The following is a 25270-nucleotide window of genomic DNA, read 5'->3' as shown; positions in this document are numbered from 1 at the left end:
AAACATAAAACACTCTTTTTCTTCTACAAACACACAGTAGAAGTTATGTTATGATGTTTAGATACTTAACTAAAAAAACAATATATATATATATATATATATATATATATATATTATATATATATAATAAAAAATAATATTAAGAAAAGCATTTCCTGACGGAACAAGCCTTATTACTGGTTGAGTTTCCAAACATGTCAAGTTGAACTCTCACAAGTGCAAGAATAAAAAGCAATAAAAAGTACTTTAAACATTGTGACGTTCCAGTTTTGTCTAAAGTATTTCTCTAACTTGATTTTGTTGTAATTTGGCAAAGCCAGGTTTGGCTCGTGGAGCCAGTGCTTTTCTCTCTTGATTCTGGCTCTCATTCATGAGACCTGAGCTCGTATTTGGTGGCAGAACTTCAGTTTGGATGTTTTTGAACCCAGAGTAAAGTTCATTCCTCAACAGTGCAGTCAAAGTGTTTTAAAAGAGTCTGTCTGAGCCAATCAGGCTGAGGCCTCCTCGAACCCTGAGCACGCTCACTGGAGCAGGCAGAGAAAACATGAGCTCACGGCTCCCGGCTCACTTTCCCACAGAAACACAGCGTCAGACCTCTGCTACGCTCACCTCTCTGCTGTCAGGACGTGGGCAGCACATCTGTTCAATCCCCTTCAATGAGTTATTGCGGTGGGTTTTCTGTTTTTGCTGTGATTTTGTAGTTTCCAGATGTTTCGTAATCGTGAGTTCACCGAGAGGCTGTCAGTAACACACCATCACTTCATGAGAAAAATCAAATATCACTTGGGAACAGATTTTTTTTTATTTATTTTAAATTTAAAAATCTGATTTCAAAGCGAATCATTTTTGTCAAATTATGCAAAAAAAGTGTGAATATATATATATTTTATTTTGTTTAAAATTCAAGGTACCCTTGTGAAAAATATGTGCAATTTAGCATCCTTTTAAAAAGAGTACTTATTACAGATATGATATACTTACAAGAATCCACTTAAGAGTGAACTGAATGTAATGTTTTCAGACACTTTACTGCATGTTGATTGTTATTAAATGAAAGTGTATTATGTTTTTAATTTATATTTAATGCGATTAAAGCTGAACCTTAGAATGTTTTTCATCCACTTAAGTAGGACTTAAGTACATCTTTATGTGAAGTGTTGAATGTACTGACAACCATTTATGAAAAAAACTAAACTAAAATTTACTAAAATAAATAAATATTTAAATATTTAAATATATTAAAATTAAGTTGCAAATTAGTACATGTAAATATATACTGTATTAACTTTAAAGATAATACTCAATAAAATGCTACAATTAAAATTATAATCAAGTTCTTAACATGTGCTAAGTATGTTAGTTAACACATCAAAATAAGTGTACTACTTTAAAACACCACAAAAGATTATTAAAACATGATTTACAATCTACTTTAGAGTAAAATATTTTGTTTCACATTATTACAAAGGTCACTTTTTAAAAGTGTACTTTACAAACACAGTCATAAGAGACCCTCTGTAAGTCACTTAAGTATATATAAGGGGTTGAACGACTTCTGATTTGAGTCGAAGTCGACTAGTCGCTGATGATGTCATTAATGAACAAATAAGTCTGGAGCTGTGACAAACCCCTTGTGCACAGCTATGGCACCTGACACAGCACTGCCCACGTGGCTATTGCTTCTATAACAGCTCATTTTTATCAGTTCTTTTGCCTTTGTGTCATTTTATTTCTCACAGATTTCTACTCGTTTTAAATCAGATATAGATAAAGTAGCACAGTAAAGATTACATTTATATGAATGCATTAGTGAGAGTGATTGTGTGTGTGAATTAATTCTACATGGTAGCATCTCTCTAGTAGTCGTGACGCTGTGGGATTTAGTTATTAAGAAATATATGCTTGAACTTTTCAGTTTCTAAGCTATTTTATTGAGAAATCACAGAACAGCGTTGACAGTACATTTCTGCGCTGAATGATTCTGTGCCCGTGATCTGCGCGTGAAGTACGATACTGTCTGTAATCTATGTGTGTGCGTTGCAGAGCAGCAGCACATTAGATTAGAACAGCAATTAAGTTACCTGTACAATAATCTGTTTAGAATGTGCATTCTCCCGTTCAATGTCGAGCATCTGGTAATATAATCACACATGTCTGGTGGCGCTTTCGGAGTATACATTTATTTGTAATTTTAACTGTTTGTAAACAGAGCGTTAATGTGGAAGTTCTTCAAAGATTTCTTATCCTGTTACGCCCTCTATAGGACCAGTGACTAGTCGACGTCAAGTTTAAAGTGTCATGGCAAAACATTGAAGTCGACTAATCGATTAATCTGTGCAACCCCAAATATACACATACACACACGTATATATATATATATATATATATATATATATATATATATGAGACTAAGGTGCTCTATCTTGGTAATATTTTTAGATCCTTGCTGCTCATTTAATCCATTAAATCAACATTTGACTCCATCTCAGTGTCAAACAACATCATTTACCACCGGACAACTAATGATTCACGTGGATACAGATATTGAGCTGTTTAACTTATCATAGAAACACACAATGCTCTCTTTCGGTGTCACATTCCCAAAGTCACAGTATGATCCAGCACATGTAGGTGTGCTGCATCACTTTAATGAAATTCACACACCATTAGAGATGATAAGAATATGATGGTTGTGAATCTCTTCCGAGACTCCAGTTCATTTATCAGTTTTATTATTACGCTCAGAACATCATCCATGAAGAATCAGCTGAAATGCACATCAGCGTGGCTCAATTTTGGGAAACATCATGACTTTCACCCGATCTCACCCTGACTCACGAGTGTTTCTGTCCACGCTTAATGTGAAGCAGACACAAATATGTGATGTACAGTGATGTGAAGCATAATTCTGGACCATTGAGATTCACAATGGCTGGTGTCATTCAGCACGACAGCACAGAAAAAGAAAGCAAGCGGTCAATAAAATGACCTGTCGCTGACATTACAAAGTCATTTTGGTATCTGGGTTTACCTATTTTTTTTTTTTTTTTTTTTTTTTTTAAAAACGCATAAATAATGCGCTATAACGCCATTTCTCAGTACAAGCGTTTGAACAACAGAAAATTATGAAGTGAACTACTGGCGTATCGGCATAATTTTATTCTATAAATCTGACATTATGCAGAAGAAGAGCTGTATATTTCAGGTCGGTCCAGTCAATGCACATGTCCAGTGAAGAGCAGACAGAGACTTTTCTGATTTATGATTGATTCTCTTATTTTAAATGCAGGACTTACTTTACAAGAGCCACCACATTGAGTGTTCCAGTTTCTCTCATTATTATATAAAAGACAAAGACTGCATACATTTACAAAAATACTGGATTGGTACGACTGATTAAAATGACTCACTATTTTTCATAATTTATGATGATAGATAGATAGATATACATATAAAAAGATAAATACATATACAGAAATACATATAAAAAGATAGATAGATAGATAGATAGATAGATAGATAGATAGATAGATAGATAGATAGAGTGAAATGGAGAGAAGGGTTCTGAGAGAGAAGAAAATAATGAGGGAAGGAAAGATGATTGACAACTCGGTCCATTAGGGCGTGGCTGAGCAGAGAAAAGAATGAATGAGTGTCTGACAGCGACAGATTTGCTCATTAACCCTGTGAAAGACATTCACTGAGAGAGAGAGAGAGAGAGAGAGAGAGAGAGAGAGAGAGAGAGAGATTCGCTCTGTTTTGAGTGTCTGACAAACCAGCGTTTTTACATCTGATCTGTGGATTATGAGCTTCTGACTGACTCGGAATGTAAATGCATGAGAGATGTTTCATTTGTTGATTCACATTTACCTGCGCATTTCTTGCCATCAGCGTCTCTGAGCTCATGGTGCAACTCTCCAGAGACAGACAAACAGACAAGAATACACAGGCAGACAGACCTGAGCTCCTCGTCTCTCCTGCTCCTCGAGAGCCTGCACTCAATGAAGTGAAGAAGACCAGCTCATTGTCTGTCCGTCTCCAGCTCTTCATTTCTCTTCTTCCCTATTTGACAGCCATCTGTCTCTCTGTCTGTCTGTCTGTCTGTCTGTCTGTCTGTCCGTCCGTCCGTCCGTCCGTCCGTCCGTCTGTCTGTCTTTCTGTCTGTCTGTCTCTCTGTCTGTCTGTCCGTCTGTCTGTCTGTCTGTCTGTCTGTCCGTCCGTCTGTCTGTCTGTCTGTCTGTCCGTCTGTCTCTCTCTCTGTCTGTCTGTCTGTCTGTCTGTCTGTCTCTCTGTCTGTCTGTCTGTCTGTCCGTCTGCTGTCTGCTGTCTGTCTGTCTGTCCGTCTGTCTCTCTCTCTGTTCATCTGTATCTCTGTCTCTCTGTCTTTTCCTCCTTCCTCCCTCCCCTCTCACCTTTCCCTCCTCTCTGTCCTCCTGTCTGTCTGTCTCTCTGTCTGTCTGTCTGTCCGTCCATCCGTCCGTCCGTCCGTCCGTCCGTCCGTCCGTCCGTCCGTCCGCCTCTGCATTCTCTTATTTATCTTTGTCTATATGGAGCAAAGACAGTTCTGATGACCAGCAAACTAAATACAAGTAACTTTTAAAAAAAGCAGATCCAGATATTTTGTTGTTGATGTCAAAGACCAATCGTCCAATCATCTCTACCCTAGCTCCCTAGCAACCACATAGCAACAGACTCCAACATTGCATTATTCAAAATGTTTCGTTCTGGGTTTTGTTTCAAATTTGTTTGTTTGTTTGTTTGTTTGTTTGTTTGTTTGTTTGTTTGTTTGTTTTATACAGTGGATTCACAGTTCTGGGTAGTAACTGATTTCATGTAATCTGGATTACATAATAATTACATAATCTTTGAAATTAGACTATATTACATATTAAAATACTCAAAATCAGACTACAGTTAGTTATTGAGTACATATTATTCACACAACAGCAATAAATTATTGATTTTCCCTACTTCTTTTTTATCTCTTTAATTTTGCTTTCTAGAATCACTTATATACATTCAGAAAGTCTTACAGTTTTGTGGACATTCACACAAAGACCAGTCAGGCTATAATTACTCAGAAAATACCCAGCATTTGACCAGAGTTTTCTCAACATTTAAACTACTGATAAACACATTAATGTTCCTGTGATTTATCGCTGTTTTTTGTCGTTGTTGTTTTTAATCATGTATCACTATGTCTTTGGAAGGATTTTGTCCTTCAAACACTTTAAAAAGCACAAATTCACATTATTTATATTTAGATGTAATGCAGGGATTCCCAAACATTTTTTTCTTTCACCTAATTTGTTTACTTAAAGAGACCCTGACATTTTTAAGGTAATACATTCATGATTAAGCAACACATTTGCATGTTGACGCTGGTTAATAGTCAAATGACATGCAGGTAAACAAATAAAATATGTAATCTTTTAAATTAGTAATTTAATTATAAAACTATTTTATTTTACATTTTTATGATTTAATTAATTATGAGCTTTTAATTATACGCACAAATTCCCTGCAGTTCCTAAACCAACCCCGAAAAAGCAAAACCTAATGTAATAAAAAAATCAATTCACTACATAAATTAAAAATAAATATATTTTCATTTATTTATATATCAGTAATCAATATCGTGCAAGATTATCCTGTTGAAATCAATGTGATACACAAGTTAGGTCAAAAGTAATAATTAGGTAAAAAGTAGTCTGAATACATTACCTAAAATGTGTAATGTAATGGATTATGTTACTAACTACAATTTTTGTCATGTAATTTGGAATCAGTAATCAGTAATCTACACAACACTGCTGTGTGTTGGGCGATGGATGTCTGATGTCAAATCCGGTTCTGAAGCAAAACCAGCTGAGATCCAGTCCGTGACGAAGATCTGGACAATCATTTAGCTGTTCTTCATGTGCTGTTGAAGGAAACGTTGACGTGGGTGATTCTCGCCTTGACTGTCAGGAACAGTTGTGAATAAGGCCTCGCATCAGCAGAGGATCACAGGCCATATCAACACACAATTATGTTATTAAAGGCTCAGATCATGACAGAGCAGATTTCCCTTCATCTCTTGACATAAAAGAGTTTAAAACAGACTCCCCAGTGAAAAGAGCATTTATGCAAAATAAGCTGCAAATATATGTGGAGCCAAGTGTAACTTGACTGAATGAACTGAGACTAAAATTAAGTTTCAGTTTAATGCAGAACAACAAACGAGAAGAGCCAGAGATGTTCGATGTTTCCTCAGCGATTGTGTCGGTCCTGCAGTGCTCTCAGATCTCTTGTTGTGTTAGTCCAGAGAAAACACTAGCTGCTTCTATGAAACAACACACACACAACGATTTAGCTTGAACAGCTGGAAGCTGGTGATCTGACTAGAGCCGCTCAGGAACTGAAAGCTGGAATCGCTTAGATTGGAGGATAAACAGCAGAATTCCTTCAGGATTTGGGGTTTCTGACTAGACAGGATGTTTCTAGTTTTTATACTCCATACACACCGAAACACACACACACATTATCAGTTAGTTTGAGCGCAGGTGTGTGTGACTAAAGCAGGCAGACTTAAGGGGACATTAAAAAATGGTGGCCAGCAGAGCAAGAAATAAACCAAACATGAGGCAAAAAACATCAAAAAAATTAAAAATATGACTTCTGATATTTCATAATATTGTGTTTTGAGCCCTTTGTATTGTTTATTCACACACCACACAATAAACAAAAAAAAAACTAAATCAAAAAAAAAAATAATATAAAAAAAAAATAATATAATATAAAAAAATAAAAAAAAATATAATATAAAAACAACTTTGAAATATAATAATAATAATAATAATAATAATGCATTAATATTAATTATTATTACTAAAAATATTCAAATAATCATTAATATAGCAATTTATTATGTACTAAACATTTGATATCAATTATTAAAATTTATTTATTTATGTTAAATGTTTACGATATTTATTTATTTTTTTGTTTTTTTTTTTTTTTTTTTTTTTTTTTTTTTTTTTTTTTTTTTTTTTTTTTTTTTTTTTTTTTACCAAAATGAATTTTGAACCATTTTTTAACAATCGAGATGCTGTATAATGCTGCAAACACAGGCTCAATCTGCTCCACTTGTTCAATAAGCCCACATCTACTATGACAACACACTATATTGTGGTTATTGTCCATTCTGGTGGTATCTTAAGAGCTCCATGAAGTGGGTTTAAATTGGTGTATTATATTAAACATTTAAGTTATGAATCTTATTTTGCTACTTTACCATCTTTAAATGTGCACTATATGTATTGATGATGTGAGTTTTGTTAAACACTCCGTTTTATTTTCATTTTATCGCTCCTGACGTCTGTTCATCCCAAGACACATAAAAAAGGCTGAATCCTGTGTTTAAAGGCTAGAGCTTAAATATGGCCTTAATGGGGTTTTTTTTCCATTCCCAAACGGAGTCGCTCTCCCAGTGACAACAAAAGAGCTTTTGTTCTGTCGGTCATGAACGCGCTTAAACCAAACATTCCTCTCAAGAAAACCTGGTAAATATAGCGCATTAGAGCGCGACAGAGAGAGAAGTTATAATGAAAAATGAAACTCCCAATCAATCGCTGAGAGAGAGTTCAGGGCGAAGTTGTGAAAAAAAAAAAAAAAGAGAAGAATGACAGGCGCTCTGAAAATTTAAATCAGAGAGGTGTCAGAAGAATTAACCGAGATAATAGCGGATTTGACACCACTTCAACTGAAGGTGTCCGAGACAAGAGAGAGAGAGAGACAGAGAACGAGCGATATTACGGGTGGGTTGAATTTAATTCCACTGACGTTCTGGAATCGCTGCCCGGGGCCAAATTGTATTCTTTGCTCTGCCTAATATTAATCTCTGCCATTGGCTTTTTATTTCTCATTTAGAAGAGAAAGGAGCGAGCCAGAAGAGAGCGAGCGATGGGTTATTTCAAGGGACAGTTCCTGCAAAACTGACAAGTTCTGTCACCATTGTATTATCGCTCTTTTAATCAATACAACCTCGTCTGAATTTCAGACTTCCTGAGGTGACAAATTGTTTTACGCTGCTCTCCATGCATTTGATAGTTCAGTACTCAGCTTGCCCCAAGAAGTGTGCTTATTTTGTATTGAATGTGCAACACTGTTCAGATCTTAAAAGCATATTTTTAAAAACACTGTAACTTGCAGATAATATAGTAATGAAATATAAGGCTACTTAAGTGGACTTAGAGAGACACTTTCATGTCTGTTTCTAAAACACACTTAAGTCTCTTTTAAAAAGTGACCTTTGTAATCATTAACAAAATATATTAATTAATCATTTCTTCTGCAGTCCAAAATCGTATGTTAAGTGCATTGATTTAATCGATATCATGTTTCCTAAACACATCCTTCTAGTATTTTGTAAAACTAAAACAAAATCAGTTGTCTCAATGACATCATCATATGGACACTTGGTCATTAATATTTTATAGGGAATAAGCTATCACTCGCTCTACCTACCCGGAGCGTGTTGTTCGGTGTATCTAACGATGATGACTACGTTTGTCATCATTATCCCCAAGAAATGGAAGGCACTCTTAGTAGGCGGCGATCGTTACGATTAAATAATAGGCGTGAGTGTTTGGTCGGTGTGTTGGAAGTATCTCAGGGGTGAATTCCTCGGTGGACGGAAGCGGTAGTGCAGCTAGTCGACATCGTCCGTTTATTGCATTTATGAATCACTTATGAATTCATGTGCTAGAGTACCCATGCAATCACAGCTGAAATAAATAATCGAGACAAACGACTCAAGGCTTGCACATCTGAGATACTTAACTAAATAAATGTTATCGCACATTATTGATCCACCGCAATCACCTAGACGGCTCTCGCAAGAAGCAGGTTTGTACTGTTATGCGGGTGGTGTAATATTTTGTCCCATAACACTTGTTTGAACTCAATACAACTGAGAGCGAGCACGTGATCGCAGCTGATAATATCACGGTGAGGACGTGATGAACAATGGTACCCTGGTGTTTGTCATCAAGCGCCAGGACACCAAACATCCACTCACGACATTTAAAGCTATCTTATCCTCACGGCACCGCAAGAGTCTTTTTTGAAGGGTTTTGTATGCTATGATTCTCGGCACAACAGATTAGAAATCGAAACCAGTCTACGAGCTCACGACAGCAAAAGATGTATAAGTTCGACAGATTCCCATTGGCCGAGGAACATCCTGGCAGATCGTATGGTCTAAGTCGACTGCATACACGACAGCAACTCGCATCGTTAGCCTGATGTTCGTGATTCAGACAAAGTGTTTCCTAGTAGACGGTTGACGCTCAGATCTCAGCTCAAATCATAATGTTATGACTCTCATGTAGCACTGAGACGTTCAGGTAGCGATCCCCACAACTGTACCCCATTGGATGAAAGACCACCATGTAAGTCTACAAACGTTCCATGTAACCATCATCAGACCTGATTACCACGAACCCAGCAAGATTCGAAATCAAACTCAGAGATACGAACGTCACTTCATAGTGGTTACGAGCGATAGTCTCAAATTTCAAAGAACACTAAGGACCATAGCTACCAGCAGCCAACAACCACGATCGCCAGGTTATGCTATGCTAAGAGAGTATCATACTCATCTTCTTTTTCTGAACATAGCAGTAAGTCGTACAGTTGACAAACAAATATCCAACATATAGTCTGAATCACAGTAAACACAAATATCACAAAAAAATGAAATAGCTCATTCATAATATACCCCCATATTTTTACGTGACGATTGTGAATGCACTCGTAATCACGCCCAGAGGTTACGTAGCAGTTATATTATTTTTGAGACTAAAAGAACCAGTTAGTGTTGAAGCAGTCGTATACAAGCTTATGCTGTGTGTATCTATTAGACGCGATTAAGTCTACATGTGTTTGCCTTCTCAATTACAACAATTTTGAGAGATATTATTTTTTTTTCATAATACACTGATCTTTTACAATTGCAGAAATGACCCCCTTTAAAGTCATCAACCATGATTAATAATAAAAGAAAATCCGACCTCAAGTGTGATCCAATAATATGTTCATCATTTTAAATATCAAGATCTAAAACGATGAAACTGTTAAGAGTTGAAACAATAATGTTCTTATATATTTTTTTACTACTAACATTATAGTAGAGAGGATACTGCAACAAATGAGCATCGTTATTAGTGTTAGTTAATGCTATTATTAACTAATGCACCTATTGCAAAAGTGTTTCATTTCAAATTTGTACAGATCCGGCCTTATTATTATAAAACAATCAAATGTACTTCAGTATGAAATGAACCTCAGATTTGAGTAGCCTCTCATTGAGATCACGAGAGGTTTAGGTCCGGCCAAAAGCCCGGCATTCAGCGAGAGTTCCTAAGAGCTTTATGAACTCAACTGCAAGCCTGGTAATATGTAACGTGTAGGGTCCTATATTTTAAATTAATTCAAATTATGAGCATAGATCATTTATGTTTAAAAATATTAGCTGCTGAGTAAAAGATATGATACAGATCATGAGCTCGATGAGGTGAGAACTAACTTACCGTGGAGTCTGGCATCTAAAAATCAATGCAGGCGTTAACTGAGGCTAATTCAGCAGACCGCGCTTTACGCACTAAAGCGACAACTCTAGAGCAGGTTAAACATCTGGATGCACCAGATTTTAATGTGTCTGGGAAGCAGGATTAGGAGACTACCGGCACATAATGGAGAACAAAGGGGATTAATATATTCCTTTAGACATAGTTAAATTTCCTCAGGTTAAATCTCTCATTTTTGAGTGTGGGATTTTTTTTGTTTGTTTTTTTTTGTTATTTTTATTTTTATTTTTTGCTCAGCAACATAGTGACGACATCCATTTTTTTCCTGATTTTTTATTCTGTGTGATTAAACACTGTATATATGAAAAATGAAGAACTTTGAATGTTTAATTCTCATGCTTTGCTCTTTTCACGGTTCTGTAAGTTTGACATGTGTTGACAGATAACTATTATTGGTATATATTTAGCTTATATTTGTCATTTTAGTTAATTTTTTTTTTTTCCAATTAGTATAGAGACCTTAATTTAGTTAGATCTTCATAATTTTAATAGTTTCCATTTACAGTAATAAAGCTGATAATGACTCAAGCCAAGCAATACGTAACATTATATTTTGTATGAAATGTCTTCATACTCAATTTTCAAAAACTTACAACCAAAATTAACACAACAACCAAATATATCAATAAATCACCCAATAAACAAGACTTCCTACAAAGAAACATAATCCTGCCATAAGAAACAAGACCACTTAACAATTACAACTATACTGAACACTTATATGTCTTCAAACATGTACATACATAAAAGAGTTTAAGTTAACTCAACTCAAAGCAACTTGAGTTCAGCTGGGTTAACTTAGCTTAACTTGAGTTAAGTTGAGTTTTAAGCTGATTTAAAGGGGTCATATGATGTTGCTAAAAAGAACATTATTTTGTGTTGTTATTTGTTTTTAATGAAATTGGGTTTTATTGTGGTTTAAGGTTAAAAAAAACACATTATTTTCCACATACTGTACATTATTGTTTCTCCTCTATGCCCCACCTTTCCCCGAGGTGTACGCTGATTGGCCAGCTGTCCAGTGCTTTGTGATTGGCTGAATGCCTCAAGCGTGTGACGGAAATGTTACGCCCCTCACCGTACTGTGATGCCGTGTGTGCCTGACTGGTCAGGACACCGGCACGATGAGACAAAACCATTAAAACCCATTACAAACAAGGCATTTGTTGCATCCAGAGGAGACATAATTACTGGTTATAAATGACTTATGCCGTCTTTTTACGCGGTGCATTGCATATTGCGCTGCATAAACATAAAACCATGTCTGCATTTGTGATTGGAGAAAGGACAAACAACAAGCTCTAACAGTTACTCTACACTGCTCAAAACTCACGTTTGAATCATCAGTGGCAAATCCTTTAACATTACATATGAAAACGTACTTACAGGCTGTGAGTCATAAGCGCCTGAGAATGTCCCTGCAAAGTTGGAATTTCCCCACTTTAATGAACAGACACCAGCATTGTAGGATACTTTCAGAGGAAACAGTCCTCGTCCTACGCAAAATGTGCTGCACACATCTGAATATTTGGGTTGAACTGTTCTGAAACAGTGTTGTAAATACAACTCAACCACTGATTTCTAGTTGTGTCCTCTTTTGGAAGAACAAACAAAGTAGTTTCGCTTTCACAACGAAACACACAGCGACTCCACAACATGGCGCCAGCGGCAACAGCAAGGATAAAAGTTACGCCTTATATTTTTACGTGAACATTTGGGCGGCGTTATGCAAATCTTCCCACACAGTGAGGGTAGAGATGTGGGGGCGTGTTAGAACGAGCCGTTTCAGGGGGTTGTTTTAAATCGCATCATATGACCCCTTTAAGTTATGTTGAGTTGAGTTTTAAGTTAAGTTTTTAAGTTAGTTTGATGTGTCATTGCATTGAATTTAGCATTTCAGTGTCTGTTCATCATGATCTGTTTACATGACCTGTAATTCTGTGACTGCCAATTGTTGTTTTTCAGCAAGAAACACAATACCCATGTAAGCGAATAGCGTGTTCCGTAGCAAGAGCCGCGTTCGCTGCCTTGTGTTACTGTGGCAGTAATTAAACTCCCCTCCATTCTCAGGGGAACGATCGAATGTCCTTTTCACATGTCTGTTGCCATAACCTGATAACTGGAGACATAAAATTCATCTGGAACTTACTCAGCAAATGCAGAATAGTCCGTGTAGATGCCGTTTTAGACAACAGATAAGAACACTATCAAACTCCTGTTGGAAATGCAGCTAATCCAGAGAGTTTCCTCACGCTGAGTATTTAATTTGCAGGAAACTTTATGAAGACTAGCTTCTCTGATGCATCGAAGAATGTCTTACAGACTATAAACAGACGAATGAAGTGATTGTTTGTGTGCTAGTATTAATGTCCAAACCAATCACAGTGCACCATGCGGACCTGACCCGTCGTGAAAAGGGGAAGTGCATGTAGGTTTTACTGACTTGCCGTTGGGTATTCAAACTTAAAAGGACACTAAAAACACTTATTAAAGTGTTACTTAAGTGTACTTAAATAAAATGTCACTTAAGTGACTTAAAATAATGAAGTATAATAAGTCACTTAAGTGGCCTTTTAATTCATTAATTTAATAAAAGTCCACTTAAAGACACTTTCTTGACTACATTTCTAAACACACTTAAGTGCACTTTTAAAAAGTAACCTTTGTAATAATGTCAAATAAAAAATTGTGTTAAAGTGAATTTTAAATCATTTGGATAATCTTTTGTTGTATTTAAAGAGTACACTTGTTTTGATGTGTTGACTAACAGCCAAGGCACATGTAAAGTACTTGATTAGCATTTTAACTGTAGTGTTTTATTCTATATTACATTTAAAATTAATATATATTTGCAACGTCATCATTTAAATACATGACATGAAGTTTAAATAGAAATGACATTAAATTGTATTTCAGTTTATCATAAACACTCATCAGTACATTCAGCAGTACTTCAACCATATTTCAAAGACAATAGAAGTAATTATGAAATTATATATAAAGATGTACGGTGTATGCTGTATGTTTTTTTTGACAAAAAGTATATATATATATATATATATATATATATATATATATATATATATATATATATATAATATATTTTTTTTTTTGTTTGTTTTTTCTTTATTAGTAAATAACTTAGCACTACGTTGGAGCTAATCAAATTGCATTATTATACAATGCTACATCATGCGTTGTAAAGTTCAGAGTTTAAGCTTTCTAACCATATCCATCTTTTTAACTGTCATTTTGCATTATTGACACACTGTTTTCCTAATTAATGTTGTTCAGTTGCTTTGACACAATCTGTTTTGTTTAAAGCGCTATATAAATAAAGGTGACTAACTTGACTTGACTAAGTTTTAGAGGACTACTCAGCACTTATTAACAGCTGAGCAAAATTACATTACATTATTCATTAAAAACCTAATATTTTTTTAAACCTGCGACACAGGAAGTGACATCATGTGGAAATAATTGCATTACATTAGTTTAATAACCTCTCATTGATCAAAAATGACATTTGCATTCTTTCATCGGAGAGCCATTTTTAATGCCGTGAATTTATCACACCACAACCGGATGAGGAATATCGGGGGAGGCGATTCCCAAAAAAATCTATAAAATCGAATCCTATTAAAGCAGATAAACAAGCAAACAGCGCTTCCTACACAAACACACACACACCCCATCAGCGCCTGTGCAGTCTCGGTCTCTCAGTAAATCACGGCTGTGTTTCTCATGTCTGTGTGATGGTTCATACGTCTAAGAGATGGATCGCCTTCTCCACCGTCTGTGTGAGAAGTGTTGTGTTTCTATGGCTTTGCATTAGAGTAACATCTGCTGCAGCTTTCAGTGAAGAAACGACGGCTCAAGATGAGCTGAGAGCGCCAGTTTCTCTTCTGAAGAACGGTGTGTGTTTGAAATAGCCATCAGAAGGTTTATATCTTCAAAACTGATAAATCTACTCGTGTGTTTTCTGAACAACAACTAGAAAAACAGCAGCTCTACAACAAATCATCCCTTCACCCCTAAATGAAAATGTGCCGGTAATGTTCTCACCCTCAGACCATTTCATGATGAGTTTGATTTCTTCATTAGATCTGGAGGCGCCTATATTCTTATTTTTAATTAGTTTATTTGAGTTAAAGTTTATTTTATTTTGAGTAATTATGTTAGTATGGTTTTAGTCGGTTTAGTTCATCACTTTAAACAAAAATGGTTAAAAACAAAATTTTTATAAATATATTTTATTTTTTTTTTGGTTATAAATTTCCCCTTTAAGTATTAATTTTAAATTTGGTTTTATTTTTTAGTTTTTTTTAAACCCTCGGGTTTCCCTTTTTTATTTATCTTTTTTTATATTATTTATTTTTTTTATATTTATTTTTTATATTTTTGTTTTTTTTAGTGGATTTTTGGGTACTGAATTACTTTTTATTGAATATTTTATTTTTTTTATAGTTATATTATTTACTGAAGTGTTAACCATTTTTTTTAAATTTAAAGGGCCTAAAAATAAAATTTTCCCAAATTTAAAAGGTTGTACATTTTGGGAATGCTTTGGAGCACAGACTTAAGTTTGGTCTTTTTTTTTAAAGGCAAGGCAGATTATTATATTTAAAAAAAAAGAAAAAAAAGGGTTTATTTTTTATGAAAAGTTTTTTTTTATGAAAAATGCACAAAAAAAAAAAAAGAATGTTTTGTGAAATGTTTTTTTAAAACTTTTGAAAATCAAAAAGAAATAAAACTAAACAAAATTGTGTTTTCCCAAAATTTTAGGGGTTTATATCACAAAAAATTAGGCTTTCAGTGAAGGGTTTTTATTTAGGGGCAGTCCCAAAAATGAAATTCGCTTCCCCCTTTTATTCTTAATGTGGAAATTTTTTACTGAACAATTTCAAACATGGCTATTTTTTTAAAAATTTTTAAACCCTTTTTGGGGTCAAAGATGAAGAAGGGGGTTTATTTGTTTTTTGTAGTGTTGGTTAATTTGGTTCACACAGGGGTCCTGTGAGGGGAGTCAAAAACGTGGCTCTTTCCCCCCGAACACTTTACCCCCCCGCAGCCTCAGTCATGGACACACTGAAAACCCGGAAGCCCCTTTCATTTCGGCACAGAAAATCCCGTCCTGGGGCCCGCGTTTCCCGTGAGGTCAAAAAACCTCCAAGCCTCCCCTGTATTTCCCCCATCTGATTGACTCTCTTGTTATCTCCATTGGGTTTCCCCTTGCCACCAAACAGCACAGCATGCTGGGGGGGAAACTCCAAAGGGATAAGGGGTGCTGATTAAAAGTCCGGGGAGCTTCCCGTTAGCTGTGCCCTTTAAAAATTTCCCCCACCCGTACAGGTGTGCCTCCTCACTCGGCCCCTTCCCCCTCACCCCTTGGGTTTCCATGGCGGCCTCCATCAGTCCGGCCTTTGTTTTGATGGGTAATGAAAGGAGTGCAATTGGGGCTTTAATAAAAGGGTTTAAATTTTTTTTCTCAGAATGTATTCATGCTGTTCCTTTATGTTTGGCGAAACAAGCAGGAAGGATTAATTTAAAAATTTTAAACAGCACTCCCCGGTCGTCCGGGTGAAAATAGTGATTCAAAAAAATTATTAAAATAACAATTCCCAAAATGTTATATATAAAAGCAAACCCAAAGCAATAAGCAAGATAATAATCAGTTAAATATTTGCTTGTGTGTGTGTGTGTGTGTGTGTGTGTGTGTGTGTGTTTGTATCTATTTGATTTTTCTGGAAGAACAAAATTCTATGAGGTCATTTATTTTTAATTTTGAAATGAAAACTTTTTTTAAAATTATTGTAGAATGCTGTTCCTCATTTTCATGTCACCCAAACATGTTTTAGTCCATTAATTGAGCCTGACTTTAGCCACATCCCTGGATTTTTGACCAGAATTTGATTAATTTAAAAATAAATATGTTATAAATGCTGTTAATATAATAATATTATTTATATATATATATATATGTAATATTCAATATATGAATATATATTATTTAAACATTATATCTAATATTCAAATAGTCTATTATTTAGATATTATCTCTATTTAAGAATTAAAATATTTTAAAAAATTAACTATTAGTATTTACATATTATTTTATCTTCTAAAAATGTATTTTTGTATTTGTATTTTGTCTTTATATTTGTCTTTAGGTATGTGTAAAATGTATTTGTCACCACTGAACCTTATCATAAGTGACTAAATTTAAAGAAATAAACTCAAACCACTATGGATATTACAAGCAGAAGTGTTTAAATCATTCAGTTTTCCCCCAAACATGTTTCGTCAGTACTGTGTATTGTATAATGTTCCACGTGCCTGTGGCTCTCTCTCTCTGTATTATTCTGTTATGTTCCCTGCTCTTATGTGTCGTCCCGTGTCTGTCTGCGTCAGTGTAATGGGACCATCACAGCGATGTCACAGCGGGCCGTTCAGGGAATGTTCTGAAGCCGCTTCCTGGATGAAAGCTTCTTCCCGCTCCGCTGCCTCAGGACGTGCGCTCCGAGAGGAAAATGGGATCGGCCTCAGACGGCGGAGGCCCGGATGAGTGGAGCGCCGGGGACACTATCAGTTTCACAGCGGCCCCGGCTGACTGACAGACGCGTAACGAGCTGGGGCTGCGGAGAATTAAAAACCCTCACCTGAGCCACGCTTCTGAAACCAAACGCTCACGATCAGACGGGTTATTCCTGGATCCTCTGGTCTGCTAGAAGCGCTCTTTAACACAGACCACAGTGCACTCCGTTACTGAACACATGCTGGTCTTAGTGTTCAATGAGAACATCGATATTAAGAGACGAGTGCAACAGTCGTTTCTGGGACCATAAGTCCGTTCATTTCTTAGCAAAGAAATGGATTTTAGCTATAACTAGACTGATAAAAATGAATTTGTGGTGGACGTAAATACTACGGAAAAACAAATGTAATTTCTACATTAAATAATTTAGTTCAGGCAAGAATAGAAAAAAGGAGTGGGCTTAAGTTTGTTTTTTTTACTTGGAATTATTTATGTTTACCAGGATTCTCTAAGTAAATATCAAAGTTATGATCTGTTTTTTCCCATCATGCACTAGGGCATAAATATTATAAGGTTAATTTTTCACTGTTTACTTTTTTTTTTTGTGAAACAGGTATTAGGGTCTTGTTCATTTTGGGGAAAAACTTTTTTAATAGAAAAGTTATCTTAAAAGGGTCCCCAAGCTGACTTTTTTTTGTTTTTAACCCACATGTTTTTGTTTTTGTGTGTGTGTGTGGTTTTTAAATTTTTTTGGGACAGTTTTAAAAACCCTGTCTGAGTGAAAGTAATTTAGATTGCAGATTAACAACAAATAATTTAAAATTATCAAACTCTTAAATGGCCATGTTAAAATTTTCTTTTTTTTTGTTGATTTTTTCATAATTTGATTTTTACTTAATTCTGTACTTTACTATAAAAATTTTCTTTGGGGGAAATTTGGGGGGGAAAATTGGTTTAAAAATTTTATAAATTTTCACCTTTTTTTCCCGTGTATAAAACCCGGGTTAAGGCAGGCCTACGAGCCACAAAGGGTTTATAGGTTTATTTAAACCCCAGTCTTCATTATTTAAAAATTTTTTATTTTTTTTCCCCTTTTAATCCCTTTTTTTTAAAAAGATGTTTCCTAACAGAACCCAAAACCCCCTATGACTCTTTGGCCCCCATAAAATGGCCCGGCATCCCAAAAATTTCATTGTTTTAAAATGTTTTCCCCCGTCCCTTTACCTTTTCAGTTTTTTACATTCATTGGGTGAAAAAAACCTTAGGGTTTTTAAAAGTTACCAATGCAATCTGTTTCACACAGAAATACATCAGTTAAAAGGGGGAATGCTGCTTGGTTGGGGATTTTAAAATGCAGCATAAGGGCCCGTTTTCCCTTTAACTTGGGCCCAAAAAAATTTAAAATCAAAAATAAACCGGGAGCTTTCTGCACCATTATAAAGTCATCTCGGGGCTTTATTTCCTTTAAATTTTGGGCCCGGGTTTTTCCAAAAAAAACCTGATAGGGGGTTCCGCAGGGGGGACATCAGCCCGAAATTTTCCCGAAATCCAAAAAGCCTCTGACGGGCCCAGGAAATTAAGATCAGCACTTGACCTCTGATTTGAATTTGAGGCTGGTTTTCCCCGCTGCAGGGAACCCCGGCGGAAGTTCCCCTCGATTTTCCACAACCCCCTCCCCCCAGAAATGCCTTTTCTCATTACAGCCGGTTTTTTGACAGGGGTCCTCATGGCGGTCGAAACGGTGTACGTGGGTTTCTGGCCAAACCCCGGGTCTGGAACCCGAGTTGCCCCATCTGCTCCCGCTGTAAAGGATTTGGGTTGCCGTTAAAGGGGTTTGGGTCTCTGGGGAAACGGGAAAGGGCTTAAGGGCCCTCCTTTCCGCTGCTCTTGGGGTTTTTTTTGATTAGGCTGAAAGAAGTCTTCGCTGTTGCCAGCCCCGGGAAAATTTGGCCCCGCGTGCCCCCGGGGGTCAAAGAAAGCGCAGGCTTTATTAGGGCTGCAGCGCTCAGGTTTGGGAAAAGCTTCACGGGAAATTTTTACCCGCTGATGAATCTTTTACGAAAGGCTGCAGCTTTCCCCCGGTTTGATTGGGGTCCCAAATTCCCAAAATCCCAAACCCGAATCTATGGAGCTTGTTTCCCCCCCGAAAAGAAAAAGTGAATTGCAAAAAAAATAAAAAAAATAAAATTTAAAAAATAAAAAAAAAAACCCCTTTAATTCGTTTTTTCCCTTTCCTTTTTTCCCGAAAAAACAAACAAAAATTTTGGAAAAAAAAAAAAAAAAAGAAGGAAGAAATGAAAATCGAAAATTTTTGGATTGGGAAAAAGTAAAATAATAAATTTTGAGAAAAGGCAAAATTTCAAGTTAAAAAAAATTCCAAATTTATAAATTCCCGAGATAAAAAATTAGAAATTTTTACAAAACTAATAAAAACAAGATAAAAATTTTAAAATTCGATTTATTGCATTACAAAACTTGAAAAATTTCGAATTTAAAGGTTTATTTTAAAAAAAAATCCGAAATTTTGGGAAAAGTGTTCCTTTTTTTTTATTTATTTTCCTTTTAGAAATACAGCTTTCCCTGTATAAAATCAAATTCTAAAAAAAAAAAAAAAAAAAAAATTTTTTAAAACCTAAACTGGGAAAAAATTTTTTTTTTTCCGTGGTGGAAACAAACTTCCACAGAAATCAATATTCCTTTAACGTATCATTGCTGTGTGATATTGGTGGTAAATATCCCTTCGTTGTCCTCAGTTAATGGTTTTGTTCAGGATAATTACATTTTCAAAACTCTGTCACGACATTTCGTGCTAGTTACAAAACGTTTCGCTTTGTTAGTACAGAAACAATCACGAAATGTTAAAGATTGAACTCATCTCTACTCAGTTCACATCACTTGCATCTTGTGGGGTGTCATGGTCAGCGAACTCCAAAGGACCTGTACGCGCTTCCGAGTACGTAACTAGATTCATGGGAATGGAAAGTGACATCACGGCAGGCGCATCAGTCCAATTAGCCGCCCATGCGCCACCCCGTTTATACACTTTTACAGTGCAGCACATTTACAAATGGCGTTTTAACTGAATAATTCCTTACTCAGAAACACAAACTGTCCCCACATTTGCCCTCTGTTCTGCTCAGAGGCGGTGTGAGGCTCTCTCTCGCGTGGCCTGACATAAACTATCAGAATCTCTGCAGGCTTGGTAACGGACCTTTGGGAGGCATTCACACACTCACTTCATGCTGCTCGATTCACTAGATTCCTATCCGCTTGGGTTTTGCTCAATTCATTTCCATTCGGCTTCACAAAACCAATATAACTGTGCTCCACTATTGCAGTGCAACATCCTGAAAAAATCAAAAAAAAAAAAATAAAGAAAAAAAGAAACACAACAAATCAGCTAAAAAAAAACAATCTAAAAAAATACATTTTAAGCTCAATGATTCATGCTTAGGACTTCAAAAACGTGACGGAATGCTAATGTAGATTTGAAGAAAAAAAAGATGATGGCTAGATAAGTACACATTACTAATCCTCAAGATGAAAAATCAATCAATCAATCCATCCATCCATCCATCCATCCATCCATCCATCCATCCATCCATCCATCCAGCCCATCCAACCATGCATCCATCCCATCCATCCATCCATCCATCCATCCTCCATGACTTTTGGGCTTTTAAAAATGTAAACTCTTGTTACCATTCAAATGTCCCCAGGGGTTGAAGGTCAGTGTAAGAATTAGAATAATAGCTTTAACTAACCAATCACACCCACGACACAATATGTTGACAGGCAATATATTTGTGCTTTTGAACAGTATGAGAAAAAGAAGAAATTCTCACAATTAATTAATCATACTCATAATAATAAGAATAACATAATACAAACCCCTGTGATGCATTTCTCCCTATAACGGTTACCTCGTGGAATGATTCCCCGCTGATGGTCGCCGGTCATTGGTGTGAGAGAAGGAAGGAAACGTGTGCATAACACTTGCTATTTTTAATAGAATTCATTTCATAACAAATGGAACTTGTGTCAGCAAAGTACAGAAGGCGCGATCTTCTCATTGTACAGATGTGTCTTTCTCACCAATGTCATCTAAAGTATGAAAAATATCAAAAAGGCCATTCATTCATTCAGAAAGTTATATATACACCCAAATCAAAAAACAGCTTCACATTTACAACCAATCAGAGGGGTACTTTCATGATTCTTTTTTTTAACAGTTTCATTTTTTTTTTTTCTTTACAATTGAATTGAATTAACTTCAGCCTGGCGCATCCACAGATGTGAGAGAGAGAAGGTCGAGGAGCTTAGAAACACCATCGCGGTACGTTTGCGCTCGTGACGCTTCAGTCTTTCACGGGGAAAAGTGAAGCCCTTCGAATCACCTGCAAAGATGCTCTTTTCCACAACCGATTTGCGTTTCCTTTCTCCTAATCTTTTTTTTTTTTTCTCGTGATGACTTTGAAGGACTGTACGTAGATCTCCTTCCTCTTTCGTGTTCGGTCGTTATTTACAGACCACCAAGTGAAGTCGAAGGATATTCGTGTACCGGTCATGGAAATTTCAAGTAAATTCCCACTGTGCCTTAATGTGGATGCGGATCAGTTAGGGCAGTGCAATAGAGATTAAAGAGATACAAAGTGCAATTCTTCCTACTCTGGCCGCGCGTGAATGATCGTTACAAGCCGAACGCGCCCCACCTGCGTTTGAACTCATGCATATCAAATAAGATCCGAGAACAGGGAAAGAAGAAGCCGACTGGGAGCACAATCGGGGAAAGCGCGTGACCATATGTTGGCGCTGACAGTTACGCAACGGCGCCTGTTGCTGCGCCATATGATGATGAAACATCCCAAATCAACAACAGAAAGAATTAAAATGATTAAACCTGCATCTATTCGAAACAGAAAGGGGGAAAAAATCTGGAATGCACATCCCAAAGCCAGGAGGTTTCAAAGTTTGAAATCATAAATATTCTGCTGCGAAATTCGCACGATAAAATACTAGATACTAATCCCACGAGCTTTGCAGGGTTTTCAGGGTGCTTTCTTTATTTTGGTGTTTATTTGACACCATTTTTCTGCTGGCCACCGGTTGGAAATCAAAACAGGGAATTTTGCATGCTAAGCTGGTCTTTAAAAGACGGAATTATTGGTCTCATGCTGTTGTGAACTCAATAACTAACTATATAAGAATGCTGTAACGAGTATCGGGCCTGACGTTTATCAAACACTTCATTTTTCGTACCCTTTGTGTTTTTTTTTTGTTTCTCTCTGAAGCCAATTAAGGCCACAGAAAATTATACAGCATGATATGAATTTACTTATTTTGCATATATAATTTTCATAGAATTATAAATCCGTATACACCACGGGAAATCAATCGATAAATACTCAGACATGAACTACGCTAAACTATACATGTCGTTAAATGATTAGCGTAGAAAAGACAGTCAATACAAGTATAAGGCACTCTAAAGTTGCGAAAGAATGAACAACATGGACGTCTTTGTACCTGTGGCCTAACACGATACACCATGATGACCTTTGACCCATGAGCTCATGAACATGGACGACGATCCCCCCGCCCTTGTTAAAACCGATGCGAATCGCGAACCCTCCGGCCTAAATACGTCTATGTATTGCACAAGAAAAGCTGCTTGTCCGTTCCGTCCTGCTGATGTGCTTCGCGGAAAAAAAACCCATCAATCAATTCCCATATATTATATGCCTCCTATATATCTATATTTTGTGAGTATACATTTTCTGAGGTTATATAAAATTAAAGAATTTTATTATCTCTCGTCTCATCTCTGCTCATGGAAGAACTGAGATATAATCTTCCTAAACCTTTATACTCTGACTCTGCCCACCCCACATGATTCCAGCGTTTTGTTTCAAACAAAACAGCCACAAACCACCAGCAAAAACGATGAATGAAGTTGAAGGCACATGGGGTGCGGACAACAGGACATCAAGAAGAAAAGAAACATGAGAAATCTGGCCAGTCTACCGCTGATTTCTGTCATAAAAGAGAGGAAAACAAAAAGCTGGTATCGTTATCGATGTAGTTTCTCCACTTTCGTGCTGATTGTGTGTCGTATTTATTAAGCCAGCTCTCTCTCCGTGCCGGTTTTCTTTAATTAATGGCGAAGTAGTGATGATGATGATGAGAGTGATGATGAGTAGTGATGAAGTCTCCACTCTCTTCATCGATGATCAATGTCTACCCAATGATTGACTGTAGAGACAAAACAGAATTCTCTTTACACCCGTGTCTCGAGCTCCATGCCTCGCAGCGTCTGTGTTGTTTTGACTCCTTTATGATCCATGAATCCTCGAAGCAGCGATTATTCCACACTTCAGCAGTCTAGATTCACCTGTCCGAAATTATTATTATTATTATTACTATTTATTTATTCATGATTTACTTTCTGAAATCAGATCGGGGGGATTTTTCTTGGTCCACCTGGATATTTGTCGTATTATTGTCGTTTGTAAGTATTTCTAGGTTTACGTTGCACATCCAACATGTAATCGAAGAGTTTAAGTTCTTTTCACAAGCAGGTATTTATGGCTCAGAAGAATTAAATGACCGCTGGATGTCCGATGGCCGATCCGTCTCCCTGACAGCGGGACGAAGATCTTATGTTGCATAGTGGTCGAAGCTCCCGAGATACTCCAACCCAGCTCTGTAACAAAACTGGTACTGATCCTGAGACATACGGACAAAGAGAGAGACAGACAGACATTCTGTCAGATCAGATGTGTGTGTGTTCATTTATATTAAACCTGCACAAATACTCATCTAGACGTTTCAATGGGGATTTAATACAAACTTTAATATATGTAGGACATTATTCAGAAAGGCAACAGGGTTGATGGTAAAAGAATGGAAAGTTTTATAGTTTTGTTTGACAGTTCATTACAAAGATAATCCATTGCTGATATTTCTACATATATAACTTTTTAAACGAAGAAACTGTTTACTATATAAAATCATGGTAACAGGGTTGACTTTTGAAGATATTTTTTTTAGAAAAACTGAATGTGCGACACTAAACAGCTGTGAGATCCAGCATGAAGCCAAAAACTCTAATGATTTAGACGAGTTTAGAGCCTGATGAAACAACAGAAACACTGTGAGCAACGAGAAGCTTTTCAATCTAAAAAAATCACCATCATTTACCATGGATTCACTGTATTAACACTAACCGCGCCATGGTATTGTGGCCAAAATGTGGGATATTCATAATGAATTTTATTATATTATTAATGTGACTAAAGTAATGTGACAAGTATTAAATGTGTTTAAGGAGTAATGGAATACAATTACAGCATTTTTTGTGATTAAGTCGTAACATTTGTGTATTTTTACTGAAAGTATTTAGACTGCTGTTTTTCATACAAATACCTAGAAACCATAGTTACACTTTTACCATGGTATTGAAGTGCTTCATATGTGGTTTTAACTGTGGTTATCATGATCTAAATGTACACTACTATGGGAGACCAATGGTATATATGTATATATTTAGTCAGATAATAAATATGTTGATATAACAGGAAGCTGGGAGAAGAGAAAATGTGTGAAAAACATCTATCCATTTATCCAATGGGAAGTGTACAGTATATGACAGATGGTAAAAATTAGCAATTCCAATGTCATTATTGTTATTACTATTATTACATTGATTCAAAATCTTGAAGACTATTTGGAATAACTTGCACTGATGAATCGCTCACAATAGGAGCAGCAGCATCAGTTCAGAAAGCAAACTTCATGATGATAATCTAGTTCTCTAAATGAATCCGGATTTAGGCAGAAACACAATCTCTTGGTGAAGCACATCGTGATGTAACGTGACATCTTCTGAACGGCTTTATGGATTTCTCAGTCAATTCACGGATGCGTGGCTCTTGTCTCCATAGCAACACATCCACCCGGCGGCCTGCGACGCTAAGGGTCGCACGGCTCTATTGCTGCACTTTTGTGTCGCGTGTCTGCGAGGTGAAAAGCAGGGACTGTGTTGCGCCGAGCGTGAGATTCGAGCCTCATCACCTCGCTGTCCGCATTGATCGCAGAAAATAAT

General features: G+C 36.4%; 1 pseudogene; it reads right to left on the bottom strand.

The window, feature by feature from the left end:
• Nucleotides 1-23495: 23495 nt before the first annotated feature.
• The window catches only part of LOC109056765, a 322386-nt pseudogene continuing 320611 nt past the window's right edge, over nucleotides 23496-25270 (bottom strand).

This window comes from Cyprinus carpio, chromosome A7, assembly GCF_018340385.1.
Source record: "Cyprinus carpio isolate SPL01 chromosome A7, ASM1834038v1, whole genome shotgun sequence".
Lineage (NCBI taxonomy): Eukaryota > Metazoa > Chordata > Actinopteri > Cypriniformes > Cyprinidae > Cyprinus > Cyprinus carpio.
Note: the sequence above shows the minus strand (reverse complement) of the source record. Positions and strands in the feature narration are given on the sequence as shown.